General features: G+C 35.6%; 1 pseudogene; it reads left to right on the plus strand.

Annotated features, from left to right (window-relative positions):
- Positions 1-14,391: 14,391 nt before the first annotated feature.
- LOC147355207 (securin pseudogene) lies at positions 14,392-15,806 on the plus strand (annotated as a pseudogene).
- The last annotated feature ends 4,964 nt before the right edge of the window (positions 15,807-20,770 follow it).

Below are 20,770 nucleotides of genomic sequence, written 5' to 3' on the forward strand. Positions count from 1 at the left end.
CTAATCCTCTTATTTGAGACACTGCATAGAAGTAAAAATCATTGCTTTCATTTTTCAGGGCAAATAAAAGGCCAGTAGAAGTGCATTAAAACTAGTAACTTGGTTTATTGAAATAAGCAGATTATTATCCAGGCTTAAAGTAAAAGCTTACGTTGTTTGGAGAATCTTTTTACTTATTATATTTTTGTTTTATTGTTGCTAAAAATGCTAATGTACTGTTGAAATGACCTCCATTTCCTGAAGGTAATCCAATAATGTCTTTTTTAAATACAAATTTTACTCAAGCTTAATTGTGTAAAACTGCTTAGAAACCTGAAATTTTATAGTGTGTACTATCTTATGTATATATAGCATCCTGAACTATGTGATAACAGTAGATTTATTCTTAGCTTAAGGAAACATTATGGGAGGCAGATTTAATGGACAACAGAAGTTAGCTTATGTTTCTACTTACCTGCTTTCCTTTTTAGCAATTTTCTTCTTTGTGAACATGAACCACATAAAGTGGCTGTGACCTAATGATTTAACCTAAGTCTGTCTCATACACCCTTCTTTGGTAGCTTACACCATGTGGCTGCTTTGTCTGTAGACACTGCTTGATAAAAGAGAATAAACCTCTTACATTTTAACCCTTGAGAGTTCAGTCAGTGTTTTAATGTGAATACCCGTGTTTGTTTTGTTTTTCCTCCCAGTGCTTCAAACACAGACTGGTTTATATCCCCATTGTTTTGAAAGTGATGGGATGGGGTAGAAGGCAGGTAAAGTGAGACCAATCAAGGAAAGACAACTTAGCTTCATTATATCATTTCTAAGTTGCTCTGTCACTTCATATTCATATGTAAAGCAAGATATTTATCCTTTTAAGATGTCTATTTCATTAAAATCCCTTCTTGTGTATTAAAGGAATGAATGAATATCAGAATGGAACATAAACATAGACTTAAATCCCCTTTTCCCCACATTCTTACACTATTAACCACACAAATACTAAGCCCCCCTTTTTAACAGTGTAATGCTTAAAATATTGACATTTGTGATACTTTAAAAAAAATAAGGAAATGCAATACTATATTTTCTAAGATAGATATTTCTTTCTTCAGTGGTAGAGAGAAAAAGTAAGAGCCGGCATACAGGGCATCAGCATTGCTCTATACACATCTTGATAAACATGTATTGAATATAATGATCTCATCAATAACTGGGTATGTGTGAAAACTGAACATGAAGAAAAACTAGAATAAAAGATGACATCACTGCTCTCTAAAATGAATAGATTTTTAACAGACAGGATAAAACAGCAACAAGGTAGCCAAAAAAATATGACATAATTTTGCTGCAAATTATCTGGTAATATTGTGTGATAACCATAACAGGCATGAAGTAAGAAAAGGTGTGAAACCAAGAATGGAAATAGAACATGGGGAGGTCTTTGAGCAAAATTAACTAGAAAAAGTTAATATTTATGTAAAGAAGGTGGTAATTCATGAAAAATGGATTATGATCAGATGTTGGAGGGAGGGAAGTGAAGAATAGGGCTTCCCGGGCGGCTCAGTAAGTATAGAATCTGCCTTCAGTGCAGGAGACACAGGACCCCACGGTTTTAATTTCTGGGTTGGGAAGATCCCCTGGGGAAAGGCATAGCAACCCATGCCAGTATTCTTGCCTGGAGAATACCACAGACAGAAGTTGCAAAGAGTCGGACATGACTGAAGCAACTGAGCATGAAGTGAAGAATGAAACAAATTGAAAGAGTCTAGACTTAATCCAGAGAGTAGGAACTCAAGACTAATTTTTAAAAGGAGAAAGAACAATGAAAACACTTTTAACATTTTTTATTTTCTAATATAATGAAGATTTGAGAGGAAATTGGAGAAACTGGTATCAGTTGGGAGGCTACTGCAGAAAATGGAAGTTTATGATCTATAATATACAACAAGATGAAACTCAACATTAAAACTCAACCTTAAGAAAACTAAGACTTTGGCATCTTGTCCTATCACATCGCAGCAAATAGATGGGGAAACAATGAAAACAGTGAGAGACTTTATTTTCTTGGGCTCCAAAATCACTGCAGAGGGTGACTGCAGCCATGAAAATAAAAGACACTTGCTCCTTTGAAGAAAAACTGTGACAAGCTTAGACAGCTTATTAAAAAGCAGAGACATTACTTTGCCAACAAAAGTCCATCTAGTCAAAGCTATGGTTTTTCCAGTATTTATGTACGGATGTGAGAGTTGGACCCTAAAGAAAGCTGAGCACTGAAGAATTGATTCTTTTGAACTGTGCTGTTGAGGAAAACTGTAGAGTCCCTTGGACTGCAAGGAGATCCAACCAGTCAATCCTAAAGGAAATCAGTCTGGAATGTTCATTGGAAGGACTGATGCTGAAGCTGAAGCTTCAATACTTTGGCCACCTGATGGGAAGAACTAACTCATTGGAAAAGACCCTAATGCTGGGAAAGATTGAAGGCAGGAGGAGAAGGGGACAACAGAGAATGAGATGGTTGGATCGCATCACTGACTTCATGGACATGAGTTTGATCAAGCTCTGGGAGTTGATGACGGACAGGAAAGCCTGGCATGCTGCAGTCCATGCAGTCGCAAAGAGTTGAACATAACTATGCAACTGAACTGAATTGAAGATAAGGCATGTTAAGGAAATATACTTGAAAGGGTAACTGAATAAATATGGATGATAAAAAGAGAAAAATCAGTTTCCCACATGGTGCTAATGGTAAAAAAACTTGCCTGCCAATGCAGAAGTTGCAGGTTCGATCTTTGGGTCTAGAAGATCCCCTGGAGGAGGGCATGGCAAGTCACTCCAGTATTCTTGCTGGGAAAATTCTGTGGACAGAAGAGCCTGGCCGTCCACAGTCCGTAAGATCGCAAAGAGTCACACATAACTGAAGCTACTTAGCACACAAGCATGCATATAAGACAGGGTGTGTTAAGGAAACACGCTTGAGATGGCAACTGAATAAATACGGGTGATAAAAAGAGACAAATCAGCAGGTCTCAATTACGACACCAGTGGTAAAAATATGAGAGCCATGAAAGAAAAGAAGATTGGGAGAGAGAAGGAGGGTTTAGATAAAAGACAAATAAGAATGATGGACATGGAATATATTTCCAGAGTAGTGTCATCATGTATTATAGCAAACTAATACAATTTTCAGGCATTATTCCATTGTCTGTCTAATAATATAAAAGTAAAATAGAAGTGTTTTTTAAAAAGTATAATTTTAGAATCTTGGCACCTTTAAGACTCCCACTCAAAAGGTCTTCAGAGGGTTTTCTTTTAAAACAATAAGTGAACTTGACTGGATTTTACATTAAGTATTTCAGATTTTACAGAATGAAACAATATGCTTAATCATATTTGACAGCTTATCATATTATGCAAATTTTAAAAGTGAAAAAAAATTCAAGAACAATATGACTATCATGAAAATTAACATGACTCTAACATGAAATGTACACCCCAAATGTCACAACTCTAAGAACTCATAAGAGGTCACTTCTAATGTCATTTGTCCATGCATCTACCATTTAGCTATTCTTCCTGTGTGAACAGGTAAGAAAAAAAAGCAATATCTTATCAAAAGCCTATTTTCATTTTTCTTCCAATCACACTCTAATATCATTTACCTCTCCTTGGAATCTTCAAGCATAGAAATATGCTTTCAAAATCATGCTATATAAATTCATGATTGTAGACTTGAATCATGGTAACCTTTTCACATCCTCCTAGAAGGCTAAATCTTAGCATGGGAATATGATTTTGTTTGTTTGCTTGTATTTAATAAATTATATTGTCCTATTAGTAAACAGAAAAGCACAGTTTCTCAGTAATAGTCGTCAACAAAATATCCCTGCCTCTGTCGAATATAATGAGTGCCACACAGCTATTTCACAGTAATGTGCAGCTAACAGTTGGTGAATTAGAAAAGTTTTCAACATTTTTCTTTTATACCAGCTTTCAGTGATGATAAAATTGTCAATGTTTTGGGACTTGTGTTCAAGTTCATAATTAAATTTTGCACATAGAATAATTTGGTTGAAACTGAGAAAGAACAGACTGAAAAATAAAATATGTTGTTCTAATAAATGTCTTGAAGACTGTCTCTGCATGTGCATTTTGCCACTTTTAAAAGAAGATTCAGAATTGTCTCAGTATCGAAAGAATATACTGCTACTTCAATTTAAAATCTGTTCTTCCTATTCATGTGTATAAATTATTTTTGCATTTCCATGAAAAACCACACTGTTTTTTTACACCTCGAGCTACATACTTCAGTGTTACAAAGTCCAAGTGAAAAGTCCCATGATAATCATGAAAGGGACTCTCCATATATGACAATATATAGCTATTACAAATGAATAGTCATTGAATTACTCTTCTATACCTCTGCTTATCTACCTACTTTACTTTCTTTAATTTTTTAAACATTTCTTTAATGTGGACCATTTTTAAAGTCTTAATTGAATTTATTATAGTATTGCTTCAGTTTTATATTTTGGGTTTTTGGCTGGGAGGCACATGGGGTCTTAGCTAGCCGACAGTGATTAAATTTGCACTCCAGTGTTTCAAGGCAAAAATCTTAACCTCTGGACCACCAGGGAAGTCCTGCACACCTATTTTCAAACAAGTTTTGCTTCTAATTCAAGGTTCTATACTTTGTTCAGAATTCTTACCAAAGTATAACAAATGTGCCGCATCTGAACTCGGGAATAAAGTATTGTTCATTATTTTCTTTAGATCAATACACATCTTGATATATTAATTGTCTTTTAGGAAAATAATTATTATTATAGGTTGAGCAAAAATAAATATATCAATTAGATTAAGGATAGTAACATATGGTATGCTAGTTTTATGTAGTTTAAAAAATTTGATTGTTGACAGAAATATGAAATGATTTTGTTTTCTGTATCCTGGTAGAAATATGCCACACATCGTGCAGGGTCACATAATGTGGTAGTTAGAAACCACACTGGTGTGTGCGTGCTTGTGTCTCAGTTTGGGCATATGAAAAAATGGAAGCATATCTGACAATATTGGAGAACTAAATTTTAACATTCAAACATATCTTGTTGGTACTTTGAATTTTCTCTTAAACCTAGTATAAGATTTATTTAAATATAATTTATCATACATAAGAATCTAGCATAAGTTTGTAGAATGATTTTAGGTCACAGAATCTTGTTCTACACACCCATATATATGTTTTTTTAAATAATCAACTGAAAATGAGGATATAACTTCAATCTATGCAATACCTACTAACTATAGCATCCATGTACATGTAAAATATAAATGACAGAGGAGTAAGAAAAATCAAAGAAACAAAAGACTAGTGAGTCTTGACTCTGGAGACTCTATTAAATCAGCTAAATTAAGGCTTTGCAAGTATGTGTAGCAATAATGTGTGTTGTTACTAGCTCAGTCATGTCTGACTCTTTGCAACCCTTGGGACTTTCCAGGCAAGAATACTAGAGTGGGTTGCTAGTTCCTTCTCCAAGGGATCTTCCTGACCCAGGGATTGAACCTGTGCCTCCAGTGTCTCCTGCATTGGCAAGTGGATTCTTGCCAGTGGTGGCTGGTGGCTCAGATGGTAGAGAATAATAAGTACTGCTTAATAATGTAATGCTAACATCTATTTTGGAGGGCTCCAAAATCACTGCAGATGGTGACTGCAGCCATGAAATTAAAAGACACTTGCTCTTTGGAAGAAAAGTTATGAACAACCTAGATGGCATACTGAAAAAGAGAGACATTACTTTGCCAACAAAGGTCTGTCTAGTCAAAGCTTTGGTTTTTCCTGTAGTCATGTATGGATGTGAGAGTTGGAACTATAAAGAAAGCTGAACAGCAAAGAATTAATGCTTTTGAACTCTGGTGTTGGAGGAGACTCTTGAGAGTCTCTTGGACAGCAAGGAGATCCAAACAGTTCATCCTAAAGGAAATCAGTTCTGAATATTCATTGTAAGGACTGATGCTGAAGCTGAAACTCCAATACTTTGACCACCTGATGCGAAGAACTGACTCATTTGAAAAGACCCTGATGCTGGGAATGATTGAAGGCAGGAGGAGAAGCAAATGACAGAGGATGAGACGGTTGGATGGCATCACCAACTCAATGGACATGAGTTTGAATAAGCTCTGAGAGTTGGTGATGGACAGGGAGCCCTGGCGTACTGCAATCCATAGGGTCACAAAGAATCAGACACTGAACCGAACTGAACATCTGATGAATACATATGCATATAAATATATATTTACATACATACAAAAAGCTATTTTCTATATATATATAATGGCTTCCCTGGTAGCTCAGATGGTAAAGAATCTGCCTAAAATGCAGGAGACCTAGGTTCGATTCTTGGGTCAGGAAGATCCCCTGGAGAAGGAAATGGCAACCCACTCCAGTATTCTTGCTTGGGAAGTCCCATTGACAGAGGAGTCTGGTGGGCTACAGTCCATGGGTTACAAAGCTTCAGACATGACTGAACGACTAACATTTTTACTTTTCACTTTCACACATATATATATCCAAAAATCACTTCTTTGATATTTCTTAACAATTAGTAGTACTTTTTAAAACCAACTACAGACTCAAATTTAATAAAGAAAAATAATATAGAAAACATTCTCAATTCATTGGAAATAAATTGAGAAATAAAATTTTCAAATAAATTAGCTATAAATATGTAAATAAGAAAATTAGTAAACATGTACAAGTATTCAAAACAGGACTTTAAAAAAGGAATCAAATTGAAAGGCACAGAATCTATGGATTCTATTAGATGAAAATGAAGCAACATAATTCAAAAATAATGAAGCTTCTGGCATTTGCTAGAAAAAAAGAAATTTTCAAAGAAAGCCCCTCCCACTCTAATAAAGAGAAAAAGTTGGAAAATTGTCAAAATCAAAATTTTGCCTGAGCATAGTGTAGAGCTAGGTTTGCAAGTTCAACAGGTAAACTCATTTCTAATGAGGAACAAAGAATTATTTAACCCTGGTAGTCTACATGAAAGCAGGCAATAGTAAATCAGCAAAAAGTTTAACAACTTTTTAAAGGCTCATGGGGGCTACCTTATGAGTTTGGAATGGCTGGGGCCAGGGGCACAAGCACAGGAGGAGTTCATACACTCAGTATCGTTTCAGATGGCATACAAGGTCAGAGGCAGGCAGGAGACTGGAGGCAGCTTCCCTGGAGGTGCTGTGAGTCAGGTGACCAGATGCTGTGGGGGGCTATCCTTGTGCCCTTGCTAAGACTCTTCACACCTAGGAAGCCAAATGTTAAGCCCCTAAAGGAAGGGGCAGCCATCTTTCTCACCCCCAGGAACAGGCAAGAACTCATTGTTTCCAAGAGTGAAAGCAGACCCTCTGACTCTGATGTAGGGTAGCAAGCACTCAGTGTCTCAAGACACAGGCAGAAAGAATGCTCTGATGCTGGGGGAGAGGCCAGAAACCTGGTAAACCTGGTCAGGAGACCATGTAAAGAACTGAATTCTACTTACAGGGACATTGTAGGAAGTTTTATCTTTTCTTTTCTTTCTTTCTTTTTTTTTTTTAATAAACTCTCATTTTTCTGATAGTAGTAAACTCTCATATGTCTCCAGCTGCCTTCTTAATACATTTGCATATATTTTCCACCCTCTTATTTTATATTTGTATCTTTCAGTTTGAAATATGTTTCCTTTTAACAATATGTATCTGGATCTTTTCCCTTCCTACCTGAATACATCTGCACTATGATTGGATTATTTGATCCATTCACATTGAATGCATTATTATTATCCTTAGAATTACATCTTCCTCTTATTTATTTATTTTTAAATAGGTCTCAGTTCAGTTCAGTTCAGTCACTCAGTCGTATCTGACTCTCTGCGACCCCATGAACCACAGCACACCAGGCCTCCCTGTCCATTACCAACTCCCGGAGTCCACACAAACCCATGTCCATCAAGTTGGTGATGCCATCCAACCATCTCATCCTCTGCTGTCCCCTTCTCCTCTTGCTCCCAATCCTTCCCAGCATCAGGGTCATTTCAAATGAGTCAGCTCTTCATATCAGGTGGCCAAAGTATTGGGGTTTCACCTTCAACATCAGCCCTTCCAGTGAACACCCAGGACTGATCTCCTTTAGAATGGACTGGTTGGATCACCTTGCAGTCTAAGGGACTCTCAAGAGTCTTCTCCAACACCACAGTTCAAAAGCATCAATTCTTTGGCACTTACCTTTCTTTATAATCGAACTCTCACATCCATACATGACCACTGGGAAAACTATAGCCTTGACTAGACGGACCTTTGTTGGGAAAGTAATGTTTCTGTTTTTTAAAATGCTGTCTAGGTTGGTCATAACTTTCCTTCCAAGGAGTAAGCATCTTTTAATTTCATGGCTGCAATCACCATCTGCAGTGATTTTGGAGCCCAGAAAAATAAAGTCAATCACTGTTTCCACTGTTTCCCCATGTCTTTCTATTCTCTTCTTTTACTTTACTGCTTATTTTTGAATTGGGTGACTATTTTCTAAGGTTACATTTAAATTCCTTTCATGATCTTTTCACTGTGTGAAAAAATATTTTTGTCTTTGTTGCTTTAGGGCAACATAATTTTTAATTAAACAATTTAATATTAATTTAATATTTTCCCTTTGTTGCTTTTGAGTCCTGTCTCAGGGTCTTTTATGATCTGGTTTTCCTTAGTGTCAGTTTTCCTGGTTATTTCTGAAAAATTAACTGACCTATGATTTAGCTCCTTACCCATGTGGAACTACCTGTTTCTTATTTGGTTACCTCTAAAATCTATTGTTTTAAAAGAGTCTTCAGGTTTAAGTCCCTTTAAACTCTGCTGTAGAAAAGTCAGAATTTAAGAGAACAGATTTGTTGCTCTGTTCTTTTTTTTTTTTTTTTTCAATTGTATTGGTTTTGCCACACATCAACATGAATCCGCGACGGGTGTACACGTGTTCCCGATCCTGAACCCCCCTCCCGCCTCCCTCCCCATACCATCCCTTTCCCCTACCTTAATGATTTGCAAAATAATCTGAGTCATATATCTGAAACTGGTATTGGAAATAGTCCCTCCCTACTCTCAGAGTGACCCTCCGGCTTTGTGAGCAGGGCAGTGGGTAGGAAATGGTAGTTCTCTGTTCTTTTAGATCCTAGGATTTTCTTAAATTGTCTACATTAAACTGCACAATGTAGCATATCATTAACTTTCTGATCCCGTGATCATCACATGAGCACTTCCATTCCATTCATCTCCAGTCATATCTGCTTTTCTTTTCCTTTAGAATATTATCTGTAGTCTTGAATCTTTACACTTGCTGGTCCTTTTACCTGGAGCACTTTTCCCCAATCATTCTTACAAATTGTCTCTTTACTTTCTTCACATATCTGCTTACCAGTGAGATTTTTCTGACTACCCTGTTTAAAATTTGAAATGATCTTCCAGAATATGCCTATCACATATGCTGATATTTATTGCCATAATTGAATCAATATCTAACATGCTACATAATTTATTTTCTGTTTATTATCTATATAACCCTATCCAAAACATACATACTATGCAATCAAACAAGAACAGGAATATTTGTCTGTTTTATCTATACTGCAAACAAAAAAGGGTGTGTATGCAGTAAGCACATATTAGGCAGTAAATAAACATATGGGAGATGATTGGATTATTATTTTAATTGGACTCAAAGTAGTTTTTGGAGCATATGTTGAACTTTCTGATAATCTCAAATCATTATGCAAAAATGTATGCCTTGAATGTTATTAAACTGTGATAATTGAAAGTAGCATTATTCAGGCAGGTGTTTTCTATTTAATATTCTCTAACTCTCTAAAGTATTAGAGTTAATAGACATAATGAACATTTGGATAGATGATGCTTTTTTAAACATTTTCCATCTCAAATTAAATGTAAATGCTTATGTAAACAAGATGTTTGCTATGTTAAACAATGATCCCTTTCATATATAATTAAAATCCAAATTATTATGCATTATATTTATTTAGTTATAGAGGCTGTTGGTCCTTTTTATATTACCCATGACACAAAGAGCATGTTTATATGAAATAAATAAAAGATGTTGCATATATAGTATTCCAGAAAAATATCAGTATATTTGGGGATATTAATGTTTAAGTTTTAAAATTAACTCATCAAATAAAAAGTATACCATTTATCACTGAAAGTATCTACAACTTTATTAAAATTTCTGTCAACAGTGTGGTAAATTTATGCTTACTCCAACATCCAACATGAAATAACTTGCTTTTGATTTATCTTACTTGTATGTATTATGCATAAAATTTTTCACTGTTATTCAACTATATTCATTTTCTTCTTTTGTTCTTACCTCAGTTTTGAATTTTGCTGATGTCAGTTATAATTATCTGAACTGAAAACCACCATCCAAAAAAGTTGTAATCTTTAAAGAAAATTATAAGAATATATTATATATATATAAAATTATAATATAATATAATTATAATATACTAGTTATACTTGAAATACTTAAGTATGTTACTTAGAAATTCCATTTTTTAATTCTTTCAGAAAATGTCTAAGCTCAAGTTTTATTCTTTAAAATATTTACCCATTTAAACTTTCCTGGGATTTTTTTCCCCCATAAGATCTATTATTATTATGTCAAAAAACAACGTTGGAACTGAACATGGAATAGGAGTGTTTCAAAATTGGGAAAGGAGTGTGTCAAGGCTGTATAGTGTCACCCTGTTCATTTAACTTATATGCAGAATATATCATGTGAAATGCTGGGTTGGATGCATCACAAGCTGGAATCAAGATGCCAGCAGAAATATCAGTAATGACAGATATGAAAACAACAACTAAATGAACTAGAGATATGCAACCTTCTAGGAAAAAAAAAAAAAAAAAAAAACAAGAGAAAGAGAAACCCAAGTAAGATGGTAGGTGTTGCAAGAGGCATCAGAGGGCAGACACACAAACCCTAATCACAGAAAACTAGTCAATCTAATCACATGGACCATAGCCTTGTCTAACTCAGTAAAACTAAGCCATGCCATGTGGGGCCACCCAAGAAGGGCGGGTCATGGTGGAGAGATCTGCAAGAATGTGGTTCACTGGAGATCAGATCAGACCAGATCAGTCACTCAGTCATGTCCAACTCTTTGCAACCCCATGAATCACAGCACGCCAGGCCTCCCTGACCATCACCAACTCCCGGAGTTTGCTCAGACTCACGTCCATCGAGTCAGTGATGCCATCCAGCCATCTCATCCTCTGTCATCCCCTTCTCCTCCTGCCCCCAATCCCTCCCAGCATCAGAGTCTTTTCCAATGAGTCAACTCTTCTCATGAGGTGGCCAAAGTACTGGAGTTTCAGCATTAGCATCATTCTTTCCAAAGAAATCCCAGGGCTGATCTCCTTCAGAATGGACTGGTTGGATCTCCTTGCAGTCCAAGGGACTCTCAGACTCTTCTCCAACACCACAGTTCAAAAGCATCAATTCTTCAGCGCTCAGCTTTCTTCACAGTCCAACTCTCACATCCATACATGACCACTGGAAAAACCATAGCCTTGACTACACGGACCTTTGTTGGCAGAGTAATGTCTCTGCTTTTGAATATGCTATCTAGGTTGGTCATAACTTTCCTTCCAAGGAGGAAGCGTCTTTTAATTTCATGGCTGCAATCACCATCTGCAGTGATTTTGGAGCCCAGAAAAATAAAGTCTGACACTGTTTCCACTGTTTCCCCATCTATTTCCCATGCAGTGATGGGACCGGATGCTATGATCTTCGTTTTCTGAATGTTGAGCTTTAAGCCAACTTTTTCACTCTCCACTTTCACTTTCATCAAGAGGCTTTTTAGTTCCTCTTCACTTTGCCTTGATTGGAAGTGGTCCCCTGGAGAAGGGAATGGCAAACCACTTCAGTATTCTTGCCTTGATAACCCCATGAACAGTATGAAAAGGCAAAATGATAGGATACTGAAAAAGCAACTCCGCAGGTCGGTAGGTGTGCAAGATGCTCCTGGAGATCAGTGGAGAAATAATTCCAGAAAGAATGAAGGGATGGAGCCAAAGCAAAAACAATCCCCAGTTGTGGATGTGACTGGTGATAGAAGCAAGGTCCGATGCTGTAAAGAATAATATTGCATAGGAACCTGGAATGTCAGGTCCATGAATCAAGGCAAATTGGAAGTGGTCAAACAGGAGATGGCAAGAGTGAACGTCAACATTCTAGGAATCAGCAAACTAAAATGGACCGGAATGGGTGACTTTAACTCAGATGACCATTATATCTACTACTGTGGGCAGGAATCCCTCAGAAGAAATGGAGTAGCCTTCATGGTTAACAAAAGAGTCTGAAATGCAATACTTGGATGCAATCTCAAAAACGACAGAATGATCTCTGTTCGTTTCCAAGGCAAACCATTCAATATCACAGTAATCCAAGTCTATGCCCCAACCAGTAATGCTGAAGAAGCTGAAGTTGAATGGTTCTATGAAGACCTACAAGACCTTTTAGAACTAACACCCAAAAAAGATACACTTTTCATTATAGAAGACTTGAATGCAAAAGTTGGACGTCAAGAAACACCTGGGGTAACAGGCAACTTTAGCCTTGGAATACAGAATGAAGCAGGGCAGAAGCTAATAGAGTTTTGCCAAGGGAACGCACTGGTCATAGAAAACACCCTCTTTCAACAACACAAGAGAAGACTCTACACATGGACATCACCAGATGGTCAACACCGAAATCAGATTGATTATATTCTTTACAGCCAAAGATGGAGAAGGTCTATACAGTCAGCAAAAACAAGACCAGGAGCTGACTGTGGCTCAATTCACGAACTCCTTTTTGCCAAATTCAGACTTAAACTGAAGCAAGTGGGGAAACCACTACACCATTCAGGTATGACCTAACTAAAATCCCTTATGATTATACAGTGGAAGTGAGAAATAGATTTAAGGGACTAGATATGATAGAGTGCCTGAGGAACTATGGACAGAGGATCGTGACATTGTACAGGAGACAGGGATCAAGACCATCCCCATGGAAAAGAAATGAAAAAAAGCAAAATGGCTCTCTGGGGAGGCCTTCCAAATAGCTGTGAAAAGAAGAGAAGTGAAAAGCAAAGGAGAAAAGGAAAGATATAAGCATCTGAATGCAGAGTTCCAAAGAATAGAAAGGAGAGATAAGAAAGCCTTCCTCAGTGATCAAGGAAAGAAATAGAGGAAAACAACAGAATGGGAAAGACTAGAGATCTCTTCAAGAAAATTAGAGATACCAAGGGATTATTTCATGCAAAGATGGGCTCAATAAAGGACAGAAATGGTATGGGCCTAACAGAAGCAGAAGATATTAAGAAGAGGTGGCAAGAATACACAGAAGAACTGTACAAAAAAGATCTTCAAAACAAAGATAATCACGATGGTGTTGTCACTGACCTAGAGCCAGACATCCTGGAACGTGAAGTCAAGTGGGCCTTAGAAAGCATCACTATGAACAAAGCTAGTGGAGGTGATGGAATTCCAGTTGAGCTATTTCAGATCCTGAAAGATGATGCTGTGAAAATGCTGCACTCAATATGCCAGTAAATTTGGAAAACTCAGCAGTGGCCACAGGAATGCAAAAGGTCAGTTTTCATTCCAATCCCAAAGAAAGGCAATGCCAAAGAATGCTCAAACTACCGCACAATTGCACTCATCTCACACGCGAGTAAAATAATGCTCAAAATTCTCCAAGCCAGGCTTCAGCAGTACGTGAACCATGAACTTCCAGATGTTCAAGCTGGTTTTAAAAAAGGCAGAGGAACCAGAGATCAAATTGCCAACATCTGCTGGATCATCAAAAAATGAAAAGAGTTCCAGAAAATCATCTACTTCTGCTTTATTGTCTATGCCAAAGCCTTTGACTGTGTGGATCACAATAAACTGTGGAAAATTCTGAAAGAGATGGGAATACCAGACCACTTGATCTGCCTCTTGAGAAACCTGTATGCAGTCAGGAAGCAACAGTTAGAACTGGACATGGAACACCAGACTGGTTCCAAATAGGGAAAGGAGTACGTCAAGCCTGGCATGTGTTCATGGGGTCACAAAGTGTTGGACACTAATTAGTGGCTGAACAACAACAATATCTTTTAACTGTAAAAAATAAGGCATGTTTAATAGTTGAATTCTAAGAAAAATGCAAATAACACAGAGAACTATGGGAAAATTTATATTATGTGAAATGTGTAGAATATATCTAGGTATGAGAGACAGTCATCTATAGACCTTACAGTAAAGACATTAAATTTCAGAGCTTAATATTATTGTAAAAGTGTCTAAATAAACAATATTGATAATGGGATAGATATTAATTTGACTTATAAAATGTCTGGGTTGCAGTATAAGGTGTCCTACGACTGTATTTGTATTAGGCCTATTATTCCAGTGCTATTAGAAGAAACTCCATTAAATCCTACTGGACTTAGAAGTATATGTATGTCATATTTGGTAAGAAAAACATTCTTTAAATGAAAAGTAGGTTTGTTTACTACTGGCAGAAACTAAACTCTTGACTAACCTAAACTAAACTAAACGCTGGGTAAAATTACTATACAACTTAAGTTGTACATTATAAAATGTTTATTATCTGATATACTGAATAAAACAACTGAATTCCACAGCAACCCACTCATAGAACAGAGAATCAACCCTAGTCTAGACAAGCCTAAAATACTGGGGCCTTGTTGAGCATTGGCCCAATTTACTTGCAAGTTAGACTTTCACTTGCAAGGTGAAAAAAAATCAAGAACACTAGAGCAGGGGTCCCCAACCTCCAGGCCATGGGCCAGTACCTCCTGTCAGATCATCAGTGACATTAGATTAGAAATAAAGTGCACAGTAAATGTAATGCACTTAGTCATCCCCAAATTATCCTCCCACCCCTGATACAGAAAAAATATCTTCCATTAAATCAATCCCTAGTGCCAAAAATGGTTGGGATCTCTGCACTGGAGACTGTATCATCAGCCTAGTGTCACCCCAAGAAAGGTGAGTTACTGTCCCTATTCCCAGTTCCAGAAAGTAATCTGATGTTTGTCACAAGAGAAAAAGGAGGCCATAAGAATAGATATAGCTCCAAAATTACCTGCAAAAACCCTGACTTTATTTGAAACAGAATGTGAGGAAATTAAGGTTAAAGAGCACTCTTAAAAATGGTAAAGATGTCAACTGTAAGCGATTGGTAACTCTACTTACAATTTACAAAGTGAAACTGGGGTCTGAGCCTTCTGTAAAACTTTAGAGGGGAGACCTTAGGTTTCAACACCATATATTGGTAAAATGTTGATGCTCCACCCACCTTACCCAGAGCTGCCAGAAAGGCATTGGAAACTGTCAGTCTCAGAAAAGTCAAGAAAGACTAGTGAACCACTCAGATAGAAACACAACCTTCTCTACCAAAAACATGACTGGGAAGGTCATTAAGCAAAAAGCTCAGTGACTACCACAGTTAACACTTATCCAGAAAAAGAAAAATCCCTCCCCTTCAATCCACTAGATTTTGAGTTTCGTCCTGCCTTAAGAGCGCCAGAGAGCACACTTTTCCTTGAATGGAGTGCTGCTGCTGATCCTCTGTGATGAAAGGGGACTTGAAAAGCTGTTACACCTGCACCCACTTCACCTCTGAAAATGTGTCCTCCACCATGGGAGTCTAATCTGTTGCAGCCCCCTCAAGTTTTCTATTGACCCTGGATGTTGAATTGCCACCTGCTTGCTATAACTTAGGTATTAAAATTTCTTAGCACTTCATAGTTTGTATTAATCGTGCATATTAACAAATCAACTCTTTGTTTAACAGACACTTCCAAAAAATAAAAATAAAAAAAAGTTTATAATTTACAAATTGTAGGTCAACAGTTTTACTAGAGAGAATCAGAGAAATGCACAGGTAAGAAAAGCTCCCCCACCTCCAACCCCAAGTTCAGAGCAAATCACAGAGATGAATCATAGAACTTCGGAAAAAAAACTCTGAATGTAATTTGAGCAGACGTTTGAGCAAATTGTCCCCAGGCAGGGTTTGTTGAAGCAATAGTGAATTCAGCCAGCAATTACTGGAGCCTAGTAATTTGGTATGATATGACAAAGACAGATTAATACAGAGATCAGACAAGGAAACAGTCTGAGAGTGTCCTGCTAAAACCAATGTCATTCAAGAATGATTGTGGAAATGTTAAAGGCCATACCTTCTGTGCAGTAGCATTAGACTTCAACTTGTGTGAGTGGACTATCAGTTCAGTTCAGTCATCCAGTCATGTCTGCCTCTTTGTAACCCCATGGACTGAAGCAAACCAGGCTTCCTTGTCCATCACCAACTCTCGGAGCTTGCTCAAACTCATGTCCTTCGAGTCAGTGATGCCATCCAACCACCTTATCCTCTGTTGTCCCCTTCTCCTCAATCTTTCCTAGCATCAGGGTGGACTATATCTCACTCTAATAGTCCAATAAAGTCATAAGTGAATAAAAACTACAAGAAGCTCTGTTAAACAGTATGTGGATTTGCTATGTTATCTAAATTATCTTACTTTTAAAAACAACAAAAACATACATACAAAGGAAAAAAACGTGACTTACATTAGGGGAGGGGTAAACAGAAAATATTTTGGGCTCCAACTGTTTTACTGAACAAGCAGAGTTTCAAAGCAGCTGTTTTAAAATCTTCAAAGAACTAAGAGAAGCTATGCTTTAAAAACATCAAAGGAAAGATAATAACAATGTCCTACCAAAGAAAGAATAGCTGCTTGGGGCTGGTGCACTGGGACGATCCAGAGGGAGGGTATGGGAAGGGAGGAGGGTTCAGGATGGGGAACACAGGTATACCTGTGGCGGATTCATTTCGATATTTGGCAAAACTAATACAATATTGTAAAGTTTAAAAAAAAAAAAGACAATTTTTTTTAAAAAAGCTGAATTTCTAGAGTTGAAAAGTACAGTAACCAAAAACTAATTCACTGAAAATAGATTCATAATGATTGTAAAATACTAAGAATGATACAATAGAAAATAAAGACAAAAGAACACAGTCTAAGATAAAAATGTTATATCACTAACAATAGGATTAACAGAATAAAATAAATATATTCAAGAAATAAGAAATGAATATTCCAAAATTTAATGGAAAATATTAACCTACCAATAAAATGCAAATAGTACAAATACAAAAATATCCACATCAGGGTTGCCGTAGTAAAGGTTTTGACAGCCAGTGAGAGACACAAGTCAAAGCAAGAGGAAAATGACATCGCCCTTATGGCAACACCAGTAATATTAACAATGATGAATTATCATAAACAATGGAAGCCAGTATGACAGTATGACATGTTCAAAATGCTGAAATATTGTCAACAAGAATTTTATATCCAGCAAAATTTTATTTCAAATTATAATATAAAGAAATTATAAAATGAAATATTCTCATATAAACAAAATTTGGAGAATTTTTTGCTTAAAGAACTAACTTGAAATTCTAAAGGAATTGTTTTCAGAATAAAGGCATAATAATCCAGACAATAATGTGAATTTACAAGAAAAAATCAAAGCATGGTAATGGCTATTATATAATTACTAAATACAGTGTAAATACATACTCACTCCCTATTCTTTTAACTGATTTGTTAATGAATTTTATCAGACATTATGCTGTAGTAGTATTGCTGGTCTTTTAACACAGAATTTTGTTAGGCAATAGCAAAAAAGAGAAGCTGTATTAATCTGTATTGGGATAAAGAAATTAAATCAGACAATAACTTGAATACACTGGAACAAATTATTAGAAACGGAGAATGTAAAAAAAAACTACTAGAACTAATAAAGGAATTCAAAATTTGCATGATATTAAATCAATATATAAAAGTCTGTTGCATTCCTATGCACTAATTACAAAATATTAGAAAGAGAAATTAAGAAAAACTAAATTATAATCATATATAAAAAATAGGAATAAATACATTTAACCAAGGAAGTGAAAGTTCTGTAACATTGAAATCTATAAGATACTAATAAAACAAATTGAAGAAGAATCAAATAAATGCATATATTCAAACAAAGCAAATATATTCTGTGTTCATGGATTGGAAGAATTAATATTGTTAAATGTCTATACTACTCAAAGCAATATACAGATTCAATGCAGTTATTATCAATATTCAAATGTCAATTTTCACAAATATAGAACAGAGTCCTAAAATTTGCATGGAACAAAAAAAAAAAAAAAAGAGAGAGAGAGAGAGAGTGAGACAAACAAAGCAAATAACCGATTCAGTCTTGAAAAAGAAAAATAAAGCTGGAGGCATCATACTCTCTGATTTCAAAGTATATTACAAAGTTACACTGTAATCAAAAATGGTACAGTATTGCCATAAAAACAGACACATAGATCAATGGAACAGAATAGAGAGCCCAGAAATAAACCCATGCATATATGGTCAATTAACCTGTAACAAAGGACCCAAAATACACAATGGGGAATGAACAGTCTCTTCAATAAGTGATCTTGGAAAAACTGAACCATCACATCAAAAAAAAAGAAAAGAAAAGAAACTGGACTACTATCTAACACCACACATAAGAATTAACTAAATTAGATGAAAAACTGGAATGTAAGAGCTGAACCTATAAAACTCCTGAAAAAAGAAAAATATTGGCAAAAAAATTCCTTCATATCAGTCTTAGTAATGATATATATTTTTTTTTCAAATGGACACCAAAACTAAAAGCAGTACAAATGAAAATAGATAAGTGGAACTCTATCAAACTGAAAAAAAAAAAAATCTGCACAGCAAATGAAACCATCAACAAAAAAGTGAAAGAAAATATTTGCAAATAATATAACTGATAAGGGGTTAATATCAAAAGTACATGAGGAACACATGCAACTCAATTTCAAAACTCAAACAGTAAATAATTTGATTTTTTAAAATGAGCAAAGGACCTGAAACGATACTCCCCTGAAGAAAACCTACAAATGACCAGGAAGAAAACCTACAAATGACCAGGAAGTAAATGAAAATGTGCTCAACATTGCCAGTCATCAGGGAGAAGTGATCCCAAATCACAATATCTCCTCAAACCTGTTAGATCAGTTATTATCAAAAAGATAAGAGCTAACAAGTAGTGGCAGGGACGTGGGGCAAACTGAGCCCTTTTGCATTTTTTGTGAGAATATAAATTAGTCTGGCCTCTATGGAAAATGGCATGGAGTTTCCTCAAAAAACTAAAAATTGAATTAGCAGTATTTCCACATCTGTTTATAAATACAAAGGAAATGAATTCACTATCTTGAAGTGAGATGTGCACCCTCATGTTCACTGAAGTATTAGTTATGATAGCTAAGGTATGGAAAAAAACACTTAAGCATGCATGGACAAATAAATGGTTTAAAAAAATGCTATACACACACACACACAATGGAATGTTATAACTCAAAAGAAAAGAGAACACTGTGGTCACTATGCTAAGTGAAATGAAACAGAGAAAGACAAATAATATATGATTTCATGTATATGTAGAATCCATAAAGGCAGAGATTATATATTGTTTACTAGGGTTGCGACTGGGGAATTGGGGATAATAAGGATATATTTGTCAAAGGGTACAAACTTCTAGTGATAAGAAAATTCAGGGATTGAATGTATAGAATGGCGACTATAGTTCACAGTCTTGTATTGTACACTTGAATATTCTTATGAAACTAGATTGCAAAGGTTCTCACTACACCAACAACAAAGAAAAAAAATGATAATTTGTGAGATGTAAGATGTATTAACTGACCTTATTGTGGTAAATAATAAGCAATATATACATGCATTAAATCATTACAATGTACACCTTAAACGTACATAATGTAATATGTCAATTATACTCAATTAAGTTTTATAAAAAATAACAAATGTATACAATAAAATGTCAATTGCATCTCATTTGACTTGTAAAAACAATAAAAAGACAATATACTCATGAAAAGCTACAGAAGATAATTATCTATGAAGGAAATGCTAATAAAATCCACAATGTGATTCCACTTCACACAAACTAACATAATCAGAATGAAAAATAACTAGTGTTGGTGTATATGTGGAAAAATAAGAAATCTCTTACACTTCTGGTGAGAATGTAAAATACTATCAGCACTTTGTAAAAAAGGTCTGTAAACTTCATAAAGTATTGATACAGAATTATCAAATGACTCAAGGGTCCCATTTCTAGGTATACATACAAGACTTAAAATATAGGCATATAGAAATCCATGTATACAATTGTTCATAGCAGCATTATTCATAATAGCAAAAATGTGGATATATTCAGATGTTTAACATCTAGTGAAGGAATAATTATAACAGGATAGCCACATAATTATCAATTATAAAAGAATGAATAGTTACCTACTTTAAAATACGCAAACCTTGAAACATTATGCTAATTAAATAAAGTCAGTCATAAAAGACCATATCTTGAACAATTCCATTCATATAAAATTTCTAAAATACAAAGCTACGGAGATATAAAAGTATATTAGAGGTTCACGGAGGATTGGGTGGCATGATCTCTAATAAGAACTGATTTTCTTTTAGGGTGATGAATGTCTTCTGTGATTGATTATGATTATATTTACACAACTAAGATATATTAAAATTATTCAATTGTACACTTAAGCAGCTGAGTTTTGTGGCATTGCATTTTATCTCAGTAACACTGTTCTATGATAAAGTGA

Source organism: Bos grunniens, chromosome 17 (genome assembly GCF_055505025.1).
Source record: "Bos grunniens cultivar Pamir isolate PY7600 chromosome 17, Bosgru_T2T1.0, whole genome shotgun sequence".
NCBI lineage: Eukaryota > Metazoa > Chordata > Mammalia > Artiodactyla > Bovidae > Bos > Bos grunniens.